The sequence below is a fragment of the Corythoichthys intestinalis genome, chromosome 6 (genome assembly GCF_030265065.1).
Source record: "Corythoichthys intestinalis isolate RoL2023-P3 chromosome 6, ASM3026506v1, whole genome shotgun sequence".
Taxonomy (NCBI): Eukaryota; Metazoa; Chordata; class Actinopteri; order Syngnathiformes; family Syngnathidae; genus Corythoichthys; species Corythoichthys intestinalis.
The window spans coordinates 42,686,151-42,703,895 of NC_080400.1; the positions used below are offsets into that span (position 1 = coordinate 42,686,151).

Consider the following 17,745-nt stretch of genomic DNA (forward strand, 5'->3'; position numbering starts at 1 on the left):
TCCGTGAATGCGTTAATTGCGTCAATTATTTTGTCGTGATCAATTAAAACTTAATTATCGCCTGTTAACGTGATAAATTTGACAGCCCTAGTTTTATTCTAATTTTAATATTGGATGTAGTTAAAAGTGTTTTAATGATGCGTGTGCAGATGAGGGGATTCAATGGATTGGCAGAGCAAGTGGTTTAGTGAGCAAGTGACCTGAGCTAGAATTGAATCGATTTTTACTATTTTCATGGGTCTTTGATTTTTTTTTTACTCAGAAAAGGAAGCTGCACTCTCGTCGTAGTTCAGAGTGACAAGTTGAGTGAAGGCGCATTTGCATCGATTGTTCATTTTCCCTATACTAGGGTTTATGATGTCTGATGGCCTGCATTAGCTTAGCAGGCACTGTAACTTGTTTTATATATCACAAAAACTGCACACAGCCTTTGCTGTCGGGGAAAAGCGTAGCACGATTCAAATCAAACTTTCATTTGGATTTCAAATAATGACACATTTTAAATATTACAAGCAGTTACGTCCTTATCATCAATACAACAGATTTTTGGGGAACAAAAAAATGAGTTCTGCATGTGTCTATGTGTGTTTTTATGAGGAGTATTAATAAGGACATCGGACCACAACTGCTTTATTACGCACTCAAACTTGTGCAGCCAAAACAATTTTTTTTTCTTACTATCAATAATCGTTAGTGTATGTTGTCTGGAAAGCTAGCAGTAATACATGAGGCATTTTAATACACAAAACTTATGCACCACTATGTGCGGTACTCTGTAAAGTATACTACTCTCTGCTGACTTACATATTATTTGGTATGCTCACAGTTGTATTTTTATAAGCTAACATGTCACAAAAATGTTCCAAAGTTCTAGAAATAATCTCCTTGCAAGTATGATTTTTTGGACTTTGGCTCACATCAGCTAAAGTGGCAACTCTTTATCAACCCAGGAAACAGATGAGTATTGAAATAATAGCTGATCACAAATAGGCATGTGCTGGTATGATATTCTGACGGTATGATTACCTTAAGCCAAAATATCACGGTTTCACGGTATTGCAATTACAGCTCTAAAATGTGTTACTTTGAGATACCTGGGTTTAAAAAAAACAAAACATTTTTTTTTTTTTTTTCCAATTGAACAGGATTTTTATTTTTCAAAACAATATTAGCAAGTTGGAACATAAGTATAATGTTAAGTTAAAAAAAAAAAAAAAAAAAAACAACTGAATATTCTAAATAAAATTCAAATCAATTCAGTCCTTTAGGCGAGCTTAAACCCACAGCCACAGCAGAACATTATTACCATCAAAACAAAAATAATTGAATTATTTTTCCACAAAAAGCACATGTGTATCACACACTCTTTCTCAACACAGACAGCCCTCCTCCTCTAAGCCACAGCCGCATGTAACTTTTATGTAGCCAAAGTGTTCCCATACCAGTGATTTAGTTTTCCTCCAAGGAGGGGGTAAAAAAAAATCAGGAGTTTCACCTCCTCCAGCCTTCGTGTAGCACAGCTGACTCTCTGACACTGAGCAATGTAATAATCTAACACAAATCAGTGGTACCTCGACATACGATCGCTCCGACACACGATCTTTTTGACATCCGACATAAAATTTGACTCGCCATTTGTTTCTCCATCCGACGGCATGCTCTCAATATGACGATCTAACACAGCATCGCAGTTTCTTTGTGTTCCCGCAAGACGGACGCACGGCAGATTTTCTTTTGAGAGAAATCAAGTTGGGATCCAACAATGCTAATGCAGGTGGTGAAAAAGAGGAAAAAAGGTGATGCTTACCGTTACCATTGACATGAAGATAGATATGATAGAAAAATATGAGCGTGGGCTCGCTCAATAATACAGCCGTAGACGGTCAGTGAAGTTCCTCCTCTGTTCGCCAGTCTTTATAAGTTAATGTGGCAATTATTATTGTGGTAACATCGCCAAAGAAATCGCCAGCTTCGTCAGGTTTCTAATCATTTATTCTATTAACTTGTGCCTAGTGTCCCCCACAGCAAGTAAACAAAGTGAAAGTGAAACTAAAAAGGCTCACTCAGCCATGGGATGCGTTCAGGTACATCACACAAACACATTTGCCACATTAGAACCAGGTTTTTTACATTATTACAGGTATTATTATTATTTTTGCTATTATTATATCATTCCGATTTCTTTTATTCATATTGTATTTGCTTTGCTCTTTGTAATTGATATTTGCAATAGTAATATCAATATTTACTGAGAATTTAGTGTAGGTTTTTGGGCTGTGGAACGAATTAATGGAATTATAATGTATTCTTATGGGAAAATCCTGCTCGACATACGACCATTTCGACTTACAAACAAGGTTCTGGAGCGAATTAACTTCGCATGTAGAGGTACCACTGTATATATCTACAGAAACAACCGGTGGGGGACGTTTGAACCTTGCAGCTGCAAGCAAGGGATTTCTGCCTGCATTATTAGGACATAAGAAATAGCTAACACATTCGTGTTGATGACCGAATTTTTTTCCCAGTTTTGAAACCTTGACATTTTCATACCACGGTATACCTTGAAACCGGTAATCGGCACATGTCTAATCAAAAATAGTGTCCAATAAGGTTGTGACTTTATCAAGTCAAAATGGACCAAATTTATTTAATCACAGCAAGTAATTATTTGAGTGTTTTAGCGAGCAGATACGTTTGTCCTCAAGTACTAAGTACAGTCTGGAAAGCACTGTATTGACATTTGCACTTACAAATATTTTATTTTTCCTGTAGACTTGTTTTCCATTGATCTTACCACCAATGTATTGTATTGAGAGGAATGCAGTACACTCAGAACAAAAACATCTTTACGTAATCAGTGCATTCAAAAAAGTTGGATCCAAACTAGTTTGCTTGTATTTACAACATAGCACTACCTATATAGCACATCGTCTTCGACACCTGACATTTCATCTGTCTTAAAATATTCGACCCTAACACAGAATTTGCAGTTGTTGGTCAATAATTTTTCAAGAAAATTTACATAATGCATCCTCTAATGCTAGCACGCTGCAGCCAGGAGTTAATTTGTGCCAAATCATGACAGAACTGGATCTTGTATTTCATGATTTTGGCCTCACTGTTTTGGATTTATTTCGGCCGATCAGGCTCTGTAATTGTCATAATTGACTTGATTGTAGACTTGGCCTCAGCTGTGGAGTATTACATAGCAATTTTATTGGCTGTGACCATTAGGCAGTGCTGTCATATCTCTACATTATGTACCGTATGTCACCTTTAAAAAGTGCTATAAAATGGTGACCATGTCAACAAATGTAAATGACTGCGCCAATGTAGAAAACAAATTTGGCATTCACATCTGGCTTTTTTTTGTTTGCATCAGGGAATGCCCACTTTTTTTGTGACATCACGACCAGAATTGATGATCATGTTGAGCTTTCTAGTGTTGCGCTAGCTAGCACATGTTGACAGAATGACAGAACAGACGCAAGGCAACAAGAAAATACAAAACCTATGGATAGCAGACTAGCAGCCTGGAAAAATATGCAGCTCTTTTTGGGTGTGACATCATCTTCTGTTTTATTTTGTGGGCGGGGCCAAGGCATTTTAGAAAGTAAGATTAATTAGGATTTAATTTCATTACTAAGCCTTTTCTGTCATTTTATGGATGGATTTCTGTCCAAGATATGGTCTGCTATCATTTTAAAGTTTTTCATAGCCACTTGAAGGAAATAGAAACGAAATCAGTCTGGCGGCAGCGATTTCTTGGACTAGTTTACTGCATTGCGATTGTGAGTGGCTATTGCGCTTTTTATTACTGCATGTTAATAAAAGGGGTGTAAAGAAAATCACAACTCTTTTCCTTCTGTGCGCTCTCATGAGGTCATTCCAAACTATTCTTATCTGCATGAGCTGTCGCCCCCTAAAAAAGTAAATCAAGACACACATCTCAGTCTCGAAATTAGAAATCCGGCAGACAAGTATGTGGTCCATGTGCCAAAGAATGTATTTTTTGCAAGAACTCAAGATTAAAATTTGAGTAAAATGTTATTTTCTGCTGCTTCCAATTGGACATTTTGTGAAATTCAGGCTTGTAAGTCCAGCATAATAAGCGGGCATTTGCATGTTGAATTTCAGCCCAATCTGTATGTCATCATCATCCCTGGGCTATGTACTTTTCATTCCAGCATTCTAGCAGTTTACGATTTACAAATTAACCACTACCTGCTGCTCATTCATCAGGAATCACTCAAGAGTTCATACATTTTAATGTAGCAGCATATGCCTTGTCAGTTAATGTGCAGTCCGATGATCCTTACAAATACAGTGCCTTGCAAAAGTATTCGGCCCCCTTGAATCTTGCAACCTTTCGCCACATTTCAGGCTTCAAACATAAAGATATGAAATTTATTTTTTTTGTCAAGAATCAACAACAAGTGGAACACAATCGTGAAGTGGAACAACATTTATTGGATAATTTAAACTTTTTTAACAAATAAAAAACTGAAAAGTGGGCCGTGCAATATTATTCGGCCCCTTTACTTTCAGTGCAGCAAACTCACTCCAGAAGTTCAGTGAGGATCTCTGAATGATCCAATGTTGTCCTAAATGACCGATGATGATAAATAGAATCCACCTGTGTGTAATCAAGTCTCCGTATAAATGCACCTGCTCTGTGATAGTCTCAGGGTTCTGTTTAAAGTGCAGAGAGCATTATGAAAACCAAGGAACACACCAGGCAGGTCCGAGATACTGTTGTGGAGAAGTTTAAAGCCGGATTTGGATACAAAAAGATTTCCCAAGCTTTAAACATCTCAAGGAGCACTGTGCAAGCCATCATATTGAAATGGAAGGAGCATCAGACCGCTGCAAATCTACCAAGACCCGGCCGTCCTTCCAAACTTTCTTCTCAAACAAGGAGAAAACTGATCAGAGATGCAGCCAAGAGGCCCATGATCACTCTGGATGAACTGCAGAGATCTACAGCTGAGGTGGGAGAGTCTGTCCATAGGACAACAATCAGTCGTACACTGCACAAATCTGGCCTTTATGGAAGAGTGGCAAGAAGAAAGCCATTTCTCCAAGATATCCGTAAAAAGTCTCGTTTAAAGTTTGCCACAAGCCACCTGGGAGACACACCAAACATGTAGAAGAAGGTGCTCTGGTCAGATGAAACCAAAATTGAACTTTTTGGCCACATTGCCAAACGATATGTTTGGCGTAAAAGCAACACAGCTCATCACCCTGAACACACCATCCCCACTGTCAAACATGGTGGTGGCAGCATCATGGTTTGGGCCTGCTTTTCTTCAGCAGGGACAGGGAAGATGGTTAAAATTGACGGAAAGATGGATGCAGCCAAATACAGAAACATTCTGGAAGAAAACCTGTTGGTATCTGCACAAGACCTGAGACTAGGACGGAGATTTATCTTCCAACAGGACAATGATCCAAAACATAAAGCCAAATCTACAATGGAATGGTTAAAAAATAAACGTATCCAGGTGTTAGAATGGCCAAGTCCAAGTCCAGACCTGAATCCAATCGAGAATCTGTGGAAAGAGCTGAAGACTGCTGTTCACAAACACTCTCCATCCAACCTCACTGAGCTCGAGCTGTTTTGCAAGGAAGAATGGGCAAGAATGTCGGTCTCTCGATGTGCAAAACTGATAGAAACATACCCCAAGCGACTTGCAGCTGTAATTGAAGCAAAAGGTGGCGCTACAAAGTATTAACGCAAGGGGGCCGAATACTATTGCACGCCCCACTTTTCAGTTTTTTATTTGTTAAAAAAGTTTAAATTATCCAATAAATTTTGTTCCACTTCACGATTGTGTCCCACTTGTTGTTGATTCTTGACAAAAAAATTAAATTTCATATCTTTATGTTTGAAGCCTGAAATGTGGCGAAAGGTTGCAAGATTCAAGGGGGCCGAATACTTTTGCAAGGCACTGTATGTACATCTTTAAAGTCAGATCATACTTAACTTTGATGAATAGGCTAGCAGAATCACACTAAAACATGCGTTGAACAGTATTCTATATTAGCAAACTAGCCTGGAGCGTGGAGTCAAAGCTTGGTATTGAAGGAGTATGGAAACAGAAGGATGCTGGAAGGGGGTCATTGATCTCTTAATAGATTAGGAAAGAAGTGTTTTCTTTTCTTTATCAATAATGGAAGAGGGCCAGAAATTGAAATTGTATGGAAGCGTACAGACAAAGAGAGGATGTAGAATGGACATGTGGAAAAGCACAATCTCCAGTCAAATATTACTACTGCTGCTTTCATTGATCCAAGGTCTTTCTCATTATTTAAATACCAAGTCACTTGATTCGGCTTGAATACCACAAGAGCATTTATATCTATAGTGGTAAAAATATATGTCAACCAAATAGACACACAAAACAAGATGTACATTACAATTTGGGCCGGTTAAATAGATCAGTTCTTGTAGCTCACCTCAACTCTCACTGATATAGGACAGCCAAACATACAGTAAAGTAAAGGCTGTTTATCTTGCCTTTTTTTCTCTTTACTGTCTCTTCTCTATTGTGAACTGCCTGAGCTCTTTTTCACAGGTATGAGCCATGCCCATTGGTGTGTGAAGTGCTGCTGTCATGCACGCTCCACCAAAGATGCACTGTGTGATACCTGGCATTTCAGGGTATGTGCACCAATGACGCAGACGTAATTCTCCCTTAAGCCAGGGCGCCAGACTGCTCCGAAACAGGGGCATTTTCCCCCTTGATTTTGACACTGTGCGAGTATATTTTCCATCTACCTGCACCTGTGCGACCAGTATATTTGTTGATTTTCCAAAAATGACTTTTCCCCTGGAATATTTTTATGGCTAGAACACACTTAAAGTGCCTGAGACAGCATACAAAGAAATCTTAAATAGCATTATTATGTGACTTAAAATCATAATTTGAGACGATTTGACCATATACAAAAATTTGGAAAAGTGCAGATGACAAGAAATTAGTCTTTTAATCTGCTGTATAGACCCCACTCACATGACGTCACAACCACGCCTCCGCGCCATATTGTCCGTCAGCTCGTCGTCTTTACGCATTACCACTACATAAATTCCTCCTATTATGGCGCGTTTTTCTGCTCGTTAACATTAATAATCAAAATGGTGAAGGCGTGTGTGGTGGTTGGTTGCAGTAACAGAGAAGATAGATGGAAAGACTTGAAGTTCTACTGTATTCTGAGAGACCCGGAGAGGAGAGCGAGATGGACTGCTGCAATTCGACGAGAAAACTGGGCACCAAACGATCACCACAGATTATGTAGTAGTCATTTTATACCTGGTAAGACGCATTTAATATATATTTAGAGGGTTTTGGGCTGACAACCACAATTAAGATCATTGCGAGGCTAATCGCCGACACCATACAGTTTCAAATTCAAGATGTTTATTTCTTCCGCCATCATTATTTTTTGAATAATATTTAGCTGGTACCAAGTGAAAGAAGCTGGCCTCGTCTACGGATCATCAGTTAAACAGGGGTGTCCAAACTTTTTGCAAAGGGGGCCAGATTTGGTGTGGTAAAAATGTGGGGGGCTACCTTGGCTGATTTACGTAGAACAATATATTTAAACAATTTTTAGCAAGCCCTTCTGTGTGTCACATTTGCTTTATTATTATTTTTTTAAATTCATAATTTCAACAAGCTCGCCTTTGTGACGTTCTCTATCGACACTCGGGCTCTTGCGAAATACTGCTGCTGTGAAATGAAACTAGCTTCAAGGTGCTATAATTTCTCGCTGCGTATCTTCCTTGTAATGTTGTCGTACATGTCAGCGTGTCTTGTTTGGTAATATCGCGTCACATCGAACTCTTTGAAAACAGCGACTGTCTCTTTGAAAATGAGGTAGACACAGTTGTTGCATATTGTATTGAAGAAATAGTCCAGTATCCACCTATCCTTGAAGCGTCGGCCATCGCAGTCAACTTTTTTTTATTGATTGTCGCCATTTTAGAAAATTGAAAGTAAAGGGTTACACGGGGTAATGTTGCTTAGAGTGCTGCTCTTAAAGTTTTTCAAAGTTTCGTGAGAATAGGCTCAGTTTCTGTGGAAAAGATAGTTGTAGATATCAGGGTAGCACATGTCAGGCAGAGACGGCGAAGACAGTGGGTCGAAAAATATCGATTTAGGCATCAAATATGGATCTGGCGGATGGATAGACTGAAGCTTTTCCACACAACGCCTTTTATGCAACGCATCCAATGAGTTTACAGAGTCTGAAAGCACCGGGGCTTCCATGAATTGCACTATAAATTGCACGACAAATTGAAACCATTGAGAATATGGATAAACAATGACGGACAATATGGTGGCCGGATACAGCGACACGTCATTGTGTGACGTTGGTGAGTGGGCTCTATATCCCCGCTTGTCATTATAGCGCTCTAGCGTCCCCAGCTGGATCATGACGTTGGAAGGGTAACGATTTCAGCTGATTTAGAATCCAGCCCATTGAGGGGGAAAGTTCAGAAAGAGGAAAATGTGACAGAGAGCAGCAAAATGTCATCAGTTTTTCAATATCCCTACTTCAATATTTTTACAGGATATTGTTTTTATCGAAGTATTTTTCCCCAATTGCTAAATAAAGGGTATGGTCATGACAAATAACAGTCTTGTGCTAAATGGAATATGAAATATTAAACATGCATTCATTCAGTACGACAGGGCAAAATTACTGCATAATGGTCAAAACTGCCGACTTAACCTCACGAACGGTCATTTATGCCACCAGAGTTACTCTTGTCATTTCCCTGCCCCGGCTTCGGAGACGGAGGAAAGAACGTAAACAAAACAGGAAGCGTGACAGCTAGCCGACGTGCTAACCCGAACTGAGTCTTTTTCTCGCCTTTCGAAAACGAAACATTACACAAAACTACCCCGACTCATGTCAGACACGGCGGCGGGGTTGATTGTGTTCACCGTTCGGCCAGCCCCTGGTGACGAGCAAGTTATGGCTCGGCGTTCAGCTGCGGACCCGGCGGGCAGGCAGTGCTCGTGCCTGGGAGAGAAGAGGAAACGCTGAAAACAAACAAAACAAAACAAAACAAAACAGGAGGTGTGACAGCTAGCCGACATGCTAACCCGAACCAAGCAGTTTTTCCAAGTCTTTCTCTAGCCTTTCAAAAACGATAAATCAAACAAAACTAGGCCTGCAAGCAGGACTGAACGGGCCCTCGCAATCTAGCGCAATTCGGACGTCACGCAACTCGGGCAGTGTGCAGGTCAGGGTGGTGGCAGATCGTCCTCTCTGATCATCTCAACCTAACCTGCTCGAAAGTCGCCTCTTTACATTCACACACCTAAGAGATAAAAACCCCTATTGGAGAGACTACTACAAAAAAGGAGCGAATAAAGGGTCGTCACTGCAACAGACAGAGACATGTGGACATGGGTCGTAAAATAAGTATTTTAAAAGGTCTTGAAACTACAATGACCAACCTGAAAAGAACTGGACATATATTAGAAAAATGAGTGACTTTCTATTGCCACTAGTTGGCGCTGTAGGGTTGATGCAAATGACCCCTACAGGACCCTTCAGAGTATGACTCAACAATCACGAGATGTTTGGCGCAGATGTGTTGTAGAAGTTATGACTGTTCAAAACTTGTGGTGAGACGAAATGGCTTCAGTCATTTTTACTTCTCCTGTTGGACTCTTCTGCTTCAACCAAACCTCAGTATTTTTCATCAGGCACCTGAACACATGTCTTATGGCTCCCCTGATGCAGGTTTCAGGTGAATATATTTTTTTCCTTGGAGGAGGAGCCTGTTTAGCAAAAAAAGGCATTTCCTGTTCCCACTAGGGGGCGCTAGGCCTAATGGGTAATGTTTCAATGCACTCGTGTTAAGGGTGGGATCCCTCACATACATGCCAGATATGAAAAAGATTGAACGTTGTGTCAAGGAGCTATTAGTCTTTTCCTGAATTTGTCATTTTGCCGAAAAAATGGTCGACTTAGGTCCACACCCAGGTCAGACATGTCAATAAAAACGCACCATTTTGAAAATTTTAGATCTCTTATGTCTTTTGAATAGTCTCACCAATTTTGAAGATGATCCAACTAACTCCCTCTGTTACAAGGTCTCAAATGTGCACCCAGTTAATTGATAAAAATTTCACATTCGATCAAAATACCCAATTTCCTGTTGGGTTTGGAATATGGGTTCAAGAGACTTTTTGGAGCAGTTTTGCACAAGGTATCGACTCCCCAAATTTCATTTCTCTATGTTAAAAAAACCTAATAGGAAACGCCTTTTTGGAAAAATTCAAGGGGGCGCCACTGTTACATTTTTTTGTAACGTTGCAAGATTATCGAAATACACACAAAGCCGCATGTATGTGCAAAATTTGGTGAGTTTTCGTGCATGTTCAGGCCTCCAAATGTAAACTGTACTACAAATGGATAAAAATTTCACATTCGATCCAAAATACCCGATTTTCTGTTGGATTTGGAAAATGGGTGCAAGAGACTTTTTGGAGCAAGTTTTGCATAAGATATAGACTCCCCAAATTTCATTGCTCTATGTTGAAAAAACCCAATAGCAAAGGCCTTTTTTAAAACTCCTTTCTGTCGCCACTAGCTGGCACTGTAGAGTTGATGCAAATGACCCCTACAAGACCCTTCAGGGTATGACTCTCAACAAGCACGGGAAGTTTGGCGCAGATATGTTGTATATCTGCTGAGTTGTGACTGTTCAAAGTTTTTTGCGTGACAAATTGTTGACGGTCATGTTCACTTTCCTGTTTGGACCCCTCCGCCTCAACGAAACCTCAATATTTTTCATCAGGCACCTGAACACAGGTCTTAAGGCTCCCCTGATGCTGGTTTGAGGTCAACAGATTTTTTTCCCTTGGAGGAGGAACCTGTCTCGTAAAAAAAGACATTTCCTGCTCTCACTAGGGGGCGCTAGGCCTAATGGGTAATATTTCAATGCACTCGTGTTAAGGGTGGGATACCGCACATACATGCCAAATATGAAAAAGATTGAACGTGGTGTCAAGGAACTATTAGTCATTTACTGAATTTGTCATTTTGCCGAAAAAATGGCCGACTTTGGCACCACGCCCAGGTCAGACCCGTGAATGAAAACGCACCATTTTAAAAACTTAAGACCTCATATGTCTCCTGAACAGTCTCACCAATTTTGAAGATGATCCAACTAACTCCCTCGGCGAAAAGGTCTCAAATGTGCACCCTGTAAATCGATAAAAAATTCATATTTGATCCAAAATAACCGATTTCCTGTTGGGTTTGGAATATGGGTGTAAATGCTTTTTTGGAGCGGTTTTGGACAAGGTGTAGACCCCCGAATTTCATTGCTCTACGCTGACAGACCCTAATGTTATAGGCCAATTTTAAAATTTCAAGGGGGCGCCGCTGAGCCATTTTGTTAGATTTTTTTTGCAACGTTGCAAAATTATCGAAATTTACAATTTTTCGCACGTATGTGCAAATTTTGGTGACTTTTCGTGCATGTTCAGGCCTCCAAATTGGCCGTTTTCATTTGCCCTGAAAAAATAAAAATAAAAAAATAAAAAATTCTTCGTCAATTCAGGACATCACTCATTTTCATGGCGCGGAATTAAAAGAAAATGAATAAATAAATCGATCACCTCCACACACATCAGTGTTCCATTTCATTCAGGAGCAGAAAATACCACGTGAAATATGAAATAAACATGCTTTTTGCCATCATAGGCACTTTAAAACTACTTTTTGGCAATTACACACAATAAAGAAATGAGCTGTCAAAGAATTATTGAAAATAAGCAGAAATGTGAATATTTACTTTGCTAATCAATTTACATCGTGTGATAAAATGTGAGGCTCAAGGACATTGTGCTTCCTGTTAAACAAAAAAAAAAAAAAGCCATCAAATGGTCCATATTTGATTCAACAATCAATTCGCATTTTAACAACAGGTCCGTGCGCCTTGCGCAGGATGCATGTTGAACATGCGTGCGCATGGTCCACTGAAATCTTTTAATTTTCAGATAGTAGCATAAACTATCCGCGAAAGAACACACTGACCTGCTGTGCGTTAAGTGCCGTGTGAAAATGCTGTAAATCATTGAGTGCAATTTACGGTTTACCTTGTGTTGTTAACTTCTTAAATGTACTCCTCACCCCATATTGGTTAATAAATGTATGAAGAAATGTAAGGTTGTTTGAAGGTAAGGTTTTTAAGAAGGTAAGTTTGAAGAGACAAATGATGTGCTCATTATGCCTATTGTTCATCTCATCTCTAAACGAAGTTGAGGAACAGTAATTGCTTGAGCAGGCGTGGATTCTTTGGCAACAGGCTCAAGAACACTTAGCAGTAGCAATATGATTTCATCTGTCGATGTGCATTTACATTATGCCTGCCAGTTCAAAGAAATAGGCAATCAAACCGGGAGAGTCACAATAAAAAGCCTATAAAGGCGTTGCAAAACAATGCACATTATTTAGTGAGGCCAAGCTGTCACATGCTTTATACTGTACATTGAAAGCATGTGGTTTGCAACTTAACATTAAGTCTTAATTTGTTTAAGGGTTTCTGTTCTAATTAGTGCTGCAACAATTAATCGATTAACTAAAGTAATTCGATAAGAAAAAAGATTCAAATTAAATTTTGCTTCTTTGACTACACGTTTAATGAAAGTGGCGTTGTAATGGTTTGTTTTGAAAGGGTTTGCATTTAGTTTTACTGATTTGGGTGGATACACTGCCCTCTAGTCACAACAGTGAATATGACATAACTCATTTCACATGGCTATATCCAGCTGCTCCTTGTTAAGACCAAGCTAAGTTTTTGTTTGAGTTTATGTTTTTTACTGCATTTGTTATTTAGTTTATAGGTATATTTAGCCGTTTTTTTTTTGTTTTTTTTTTGTGGGAATATGTGTTTGAACCATTTGTTAAGAGCATTGAAAAAAAAAAAAAAAAGCATTTTATAGCATTAAGCGAGCTGACTTTTGCTACTTAAGTTAGCCATTTGTTCTTTTGTTATACTTAGATCCTCATTTATTTATTTATTTATTTTATACAATTTGAGGCTCAGCTCAGGTATTTTAAGTTTTTGTTTCATATCCTGATTACTAGAGCTGGGAATCTTTGGGCACCTAACGATTCGATTACGATTCAAAGGCTCCGATTCGATTATAAAACGATTATTGATGTACCCCCCTCCTTTTTTTTTTTTTTTTTAATATTTTGTACATTAGTTCCAAAATTGTTCAAAAATACTCTCAGGCTAAACCACACTACTATTTCAGTATCAAGTTAACATATAGCAGTAAACAAATATACAAAAATAACATTAAATAAAAAACTCCAGTCCCCATTCTGTATCAGCAGCTTTAAACTACATTCAATTAATTTAATGTTGTGAATCAACCATTAAATTTGTTAAAATTGCTCCCGTTATTCCATAATTTCCCTTTTGTCTACTTTCGACATGTGAAAGTTTTAAAACTATTTTAAAGATAGATTCAAGTCAATATTTTACCGATTTAGGAGTATTTTAGATAAAAAGTTAATTAGGTTTGCTTGGAAGGTTCGCTACAACAGCCTTGCAGGGAAGTGTACTGCTTTAAGATGGCGGCCGTTTATAACGTTCGCATCTAGCTTTTTGTAGATGTGCTGCTAACACTATCAAATCTATATTGCGTCTAGTCCTATATAAATGATATCAACCGTAACATTATATGGATGTACTTTGGAGCAGCTTTTCGGCAGCAGTCAGGTATGTTGTTGTGTTTTTTTATCTCGTTGCATGAGTTGAGCTAGAGCCGTGAGTTGAGCATTGGCATTACCCAAGGGGCCGGGTAATGGGAAGCATGATGTTTAGCTACTCTCGCTCCGTTCCGTTCCGAAGACCGCGCGGCGCGCTGAGTGTTGTGTACTTCCGCTTTACTTGGCATATTTCAATAATCGGAATTTGGATGTTTGTGAATCGACCTCGAATCTTCCACGGCCGAATCGCGAATAATCTAAGAATCGGAAATTTTGCACACCTCTACTGATTACGCGATTGTTTGAACTAACTAGTTTATCGATTAATCGACTACTGAAATAATCGATAGCTGCAGCCCAGTTCTAATTGAAGAATCCTTTAAAAGAAGAATCATTTCATGTCACTGTAAACATACGGTAGTCAGCCACATTTACTGTTGAAATCATATTTTGGCTTACCTAAAAAAATATTTTTAAAAAAATAGTGCGATCTTCAAAACTGTGTTGAGGTGCTATTTAAAAATAAAAAATAAAAGATTCTGTTGAAATAAAGGTCTAATAAAACAATTTTCTTTCTAAATACATTAAATATGTCTGAATATAAGTGCTAAAACATGCAAAGCCCGAACAATTTGGTGATGAATTGCTGAGTTACAGCAATAAACACAATTTCCCGTCCTGAGTCAGCAGGATTCTTCGGGCAGACCACTATATCGGCACTAAATGCCATCAATGGCTAATCAATAATAATGGTAATACATTTTATTTCAAAGTGCCTTTCAAAAAATCAAGGACACTGCACAAGAACTACAAAATCAAATCAGACAAAAAGCACAATAAAAATAGCATGACATTAAAAAGTCATACCAAAAAAAAAAAAATTGGAAGTGTGAGGCTAAGATGTATCAAATCAATTTTATTTTTATAGCCCTTTACAAAAATCCGAAAGGTCCACAAAGTGCTTTACAACAAAAGTTTGGATTTTAAAAGTGGGAGGGAAGCTAAAATGTGGAGGTCAGGGGTAAACCTTTCCATTGCTGGGGGGCCTATGGCTAAATGCTCTGGAACCCATGGTGGTGTGCCGGGCAGCGAGGACAGAAAGTGTTCGTAGAGGAGTGTTGATGTGCAGGAGGTCAGAGAAGTAAGATGGAGGCTGTGAAGAGCTTTGATTGTGATAAGGAGAAAGGTGTAGTTTATTGTTTGTTATATAGAAAGACAATAGAGTTGGCGGAGGATAGGGGTGATGTGATGTGAGACAGGCATCCGTGTGATGAGGTTTGAAGGGATTTGTTTGGCAGACCAAAAAGGTGTGAGTTGTACTAGTCAATCCAAGAGGTGTCAAGGCTGCAGACAAGGCTTGCATCGGTATGAGGGGTTAAAGGACGGCAGAGACAAGCTTTATTGCATAAATAAGCGGCATGGAAAATGAATGAATGAGTGGAAATAGGCTGATGGGGTGATATCATTAATATGGTAGCGGAAGAAGAGTTTGCTATCAAGGATGACACCCAGACTCTCAACCTCAGGAGAAAGGGAAATGGATACATTGTTGATGGAAATAGAAAAATTATTACAATTTGTGAGTGTGAAGGCGGTGTCGTGTCTACTAGGAGGAATTCTATTAAGTGGGAGGAAATGTGACGAGAGCCATGAATTGATTTCTTGTAACCTGAGGGTGAGAGAGGAGGTTGGTTTTGAAGAGATCTAGAGCTGGGGGTCATCTGCATAACAGTAATATGTTATGTTTATGCAGGGGTGAAAGTGGGCTGGAACGGTCCGGAACACTGGAACAGGGCGGAACGGTGCTTTGATCCCGCAAATATTACACCAACTGTCGAAGCCCCGTGTTAAAAAAACCCTGCCAGACTGCCACACACGCATCTCCAATAGGAAAAATCTACTAACGTCATATTTACATACACAAGTGTTAACAACAAGCCTAATAAAGTGCATGTGTAGCGTAATCCGTTTCCACTCATATTTATTTACTTATTTCATGACGTTCTTCCCAGGGTCCCTCTGTCTCAATATCTTACAAGTCGCGTCTCTGTGCACATTTGCACGGAGCAAAAAAAAAAAAAAATTGGGGGCCTGGACTGTCTGTTAAAATTGGCTGACATACTGACATGTGATGAGCAAGCATAGTTAGCTCTGATTGGTTCAAATACAAGTTTTTTTGGTACAACAAATACATTGTGAAAAAAAAAGCTTGTTGAATTAATGCAATAAAAAGAGCAATGCAACGGAAAATTGATCAGATCTTTAAGAGAATGGAAAGATTTTATTTTATTTTATTTTATTTCATTTGCTCTGACCGGGTGGTTCAGAACATGTTAATGTGCACTTTGGACTTATTTTTGTTCATTTAAGTAAGGCTACTTAATCATTTCCTTATAAACTGGCACCTCTACATACAACCAGTCCGTCAGTTCTTGAAAAATATGTACCGGTTCTCACCTCTCTGGTTTTCTGCTACATATCCATCAATAATAGGTAATAAACTATCAAAACCTTGATTAGTTCATCTTCAAGATGAGTGGTAACATTTCTGTCACATGATTTAATCACAGTAACAGCGTTGCAAATCCGTGCTGTAAGCTTATTCTCAGCAGTAGAAGCTAGCTGTGTATTTATGACGGCTACTGAAGAAGACAAACCTAATTATGTATACAAATTAAAAACAAACGATAATTCCCCTAATCTGATCGTATACTTAACAGGGTGGCATGAGGTAAAGTGAAACATTCAATTAAGAATAACTATTTTATATAAAAAAAATGTATACAGTGGCTTTTTACATACGAAGTAAATTTTTTCCAGGACCTTGTTGTAAGTCAAAATGGTTGAATGTCGAGCAGAATTTTCGCATAAGAATACATTTTAATTCCATTAATTCGTTCCACAGCCTGAAAACCTACACTAAATCCTGGATACAGTGCCTTGCAAAAGTATTCGGCCCCCTTGAATCTTGCAACCTTTCGCCACATTTCAGGCTTCAAACATAAAGACATGAAATTTAATTTTTTTGTCAAGAATCAACAACAAGTGGGACACAATCGTGAAGTGGAACAACATTTATTGGATAATTTAAACTTTTTTAACAAATAAAAAACTGAAAAGTGGGGCGTGCAATATTATTCGGCCCCTTTACTTTCAGTGCAGCAAACTCACTCCAGAAGTTCAGTGAGGATCTCTGAATGATCCAATGTTGTCCTAAATGACCGATGATGATAAATAGAATCCACCAGTGTGTAATCAAGTCTCCGTATAAATGCACCTGCTCTGTGATAGTCTCAGGGTTCTGTTTAAAGTGCAGAGAGCATTATGAAAACCAAGGAACACACCAGGCAGGTTCGAGATACTGTTGTGGAGAAGTTTAAAGCCGGATTTGGATACAAAAAGATTTCCCAAGCTTTAAACATCTCAAGGAGCACTGTGCAAGCCATCATATTGAAATGGAAGGAGCATCAGACCACTGCAAATCTACCTAGACCCGGCCGTCCTTCCAAACTTTCTTCTCAAACAAGGAGAAAACTGATCAGAGATGCAGCCAAGAGGCCCATGATCACTCTGGATGAACTGCAGAGATCTACAGCTGAGGTGGGAGAGTTTGTCCATAGGACAACAATCAGTCGTACACTGCACAAATCTGGCCTTTATGGAAGAGTGGCAAGAAGAAAGCCATTTCTCAAAGATATCCATAAAAAGTCTCGTTTAAAGTTTGCCACAAGCCACCTGGGAGACACACCAAACATGTGGAAGAAGGTGCTCTGGTCAGATGAAACCAAAATTGAACTTTTTGGCCACAATGCAAAACGATATGTTTGTCGTAAAAGCAACACAGCTCATCACCCTGAACACACCATCCCCACTGTCAAACATGGTGGTGGCAGCATCATGGTTTGGGCCTGCTTTTCTTCAGCAGGGACAGGGAAGATGGTTAAAATTGACGGGAAGATGGATGCAGCCAAATACAGGAACATTCTGGAA

General features: G+C 39.1%; 1 protein-coding gene across 1 annotated transcript in view; it reads left to right on the forward strand.

Moving 5' to 3' along the window:
• lrrc75a (leucine rich repeat containing 75A) overlaps positions 1-17,745 on the forward strand; it is a 103,182-nt gene that overhangs the window by 29,352 nt on the left and 56,085 nt on the right. The gene's annotated exons all lie outside the window — the stretch shown is intronic.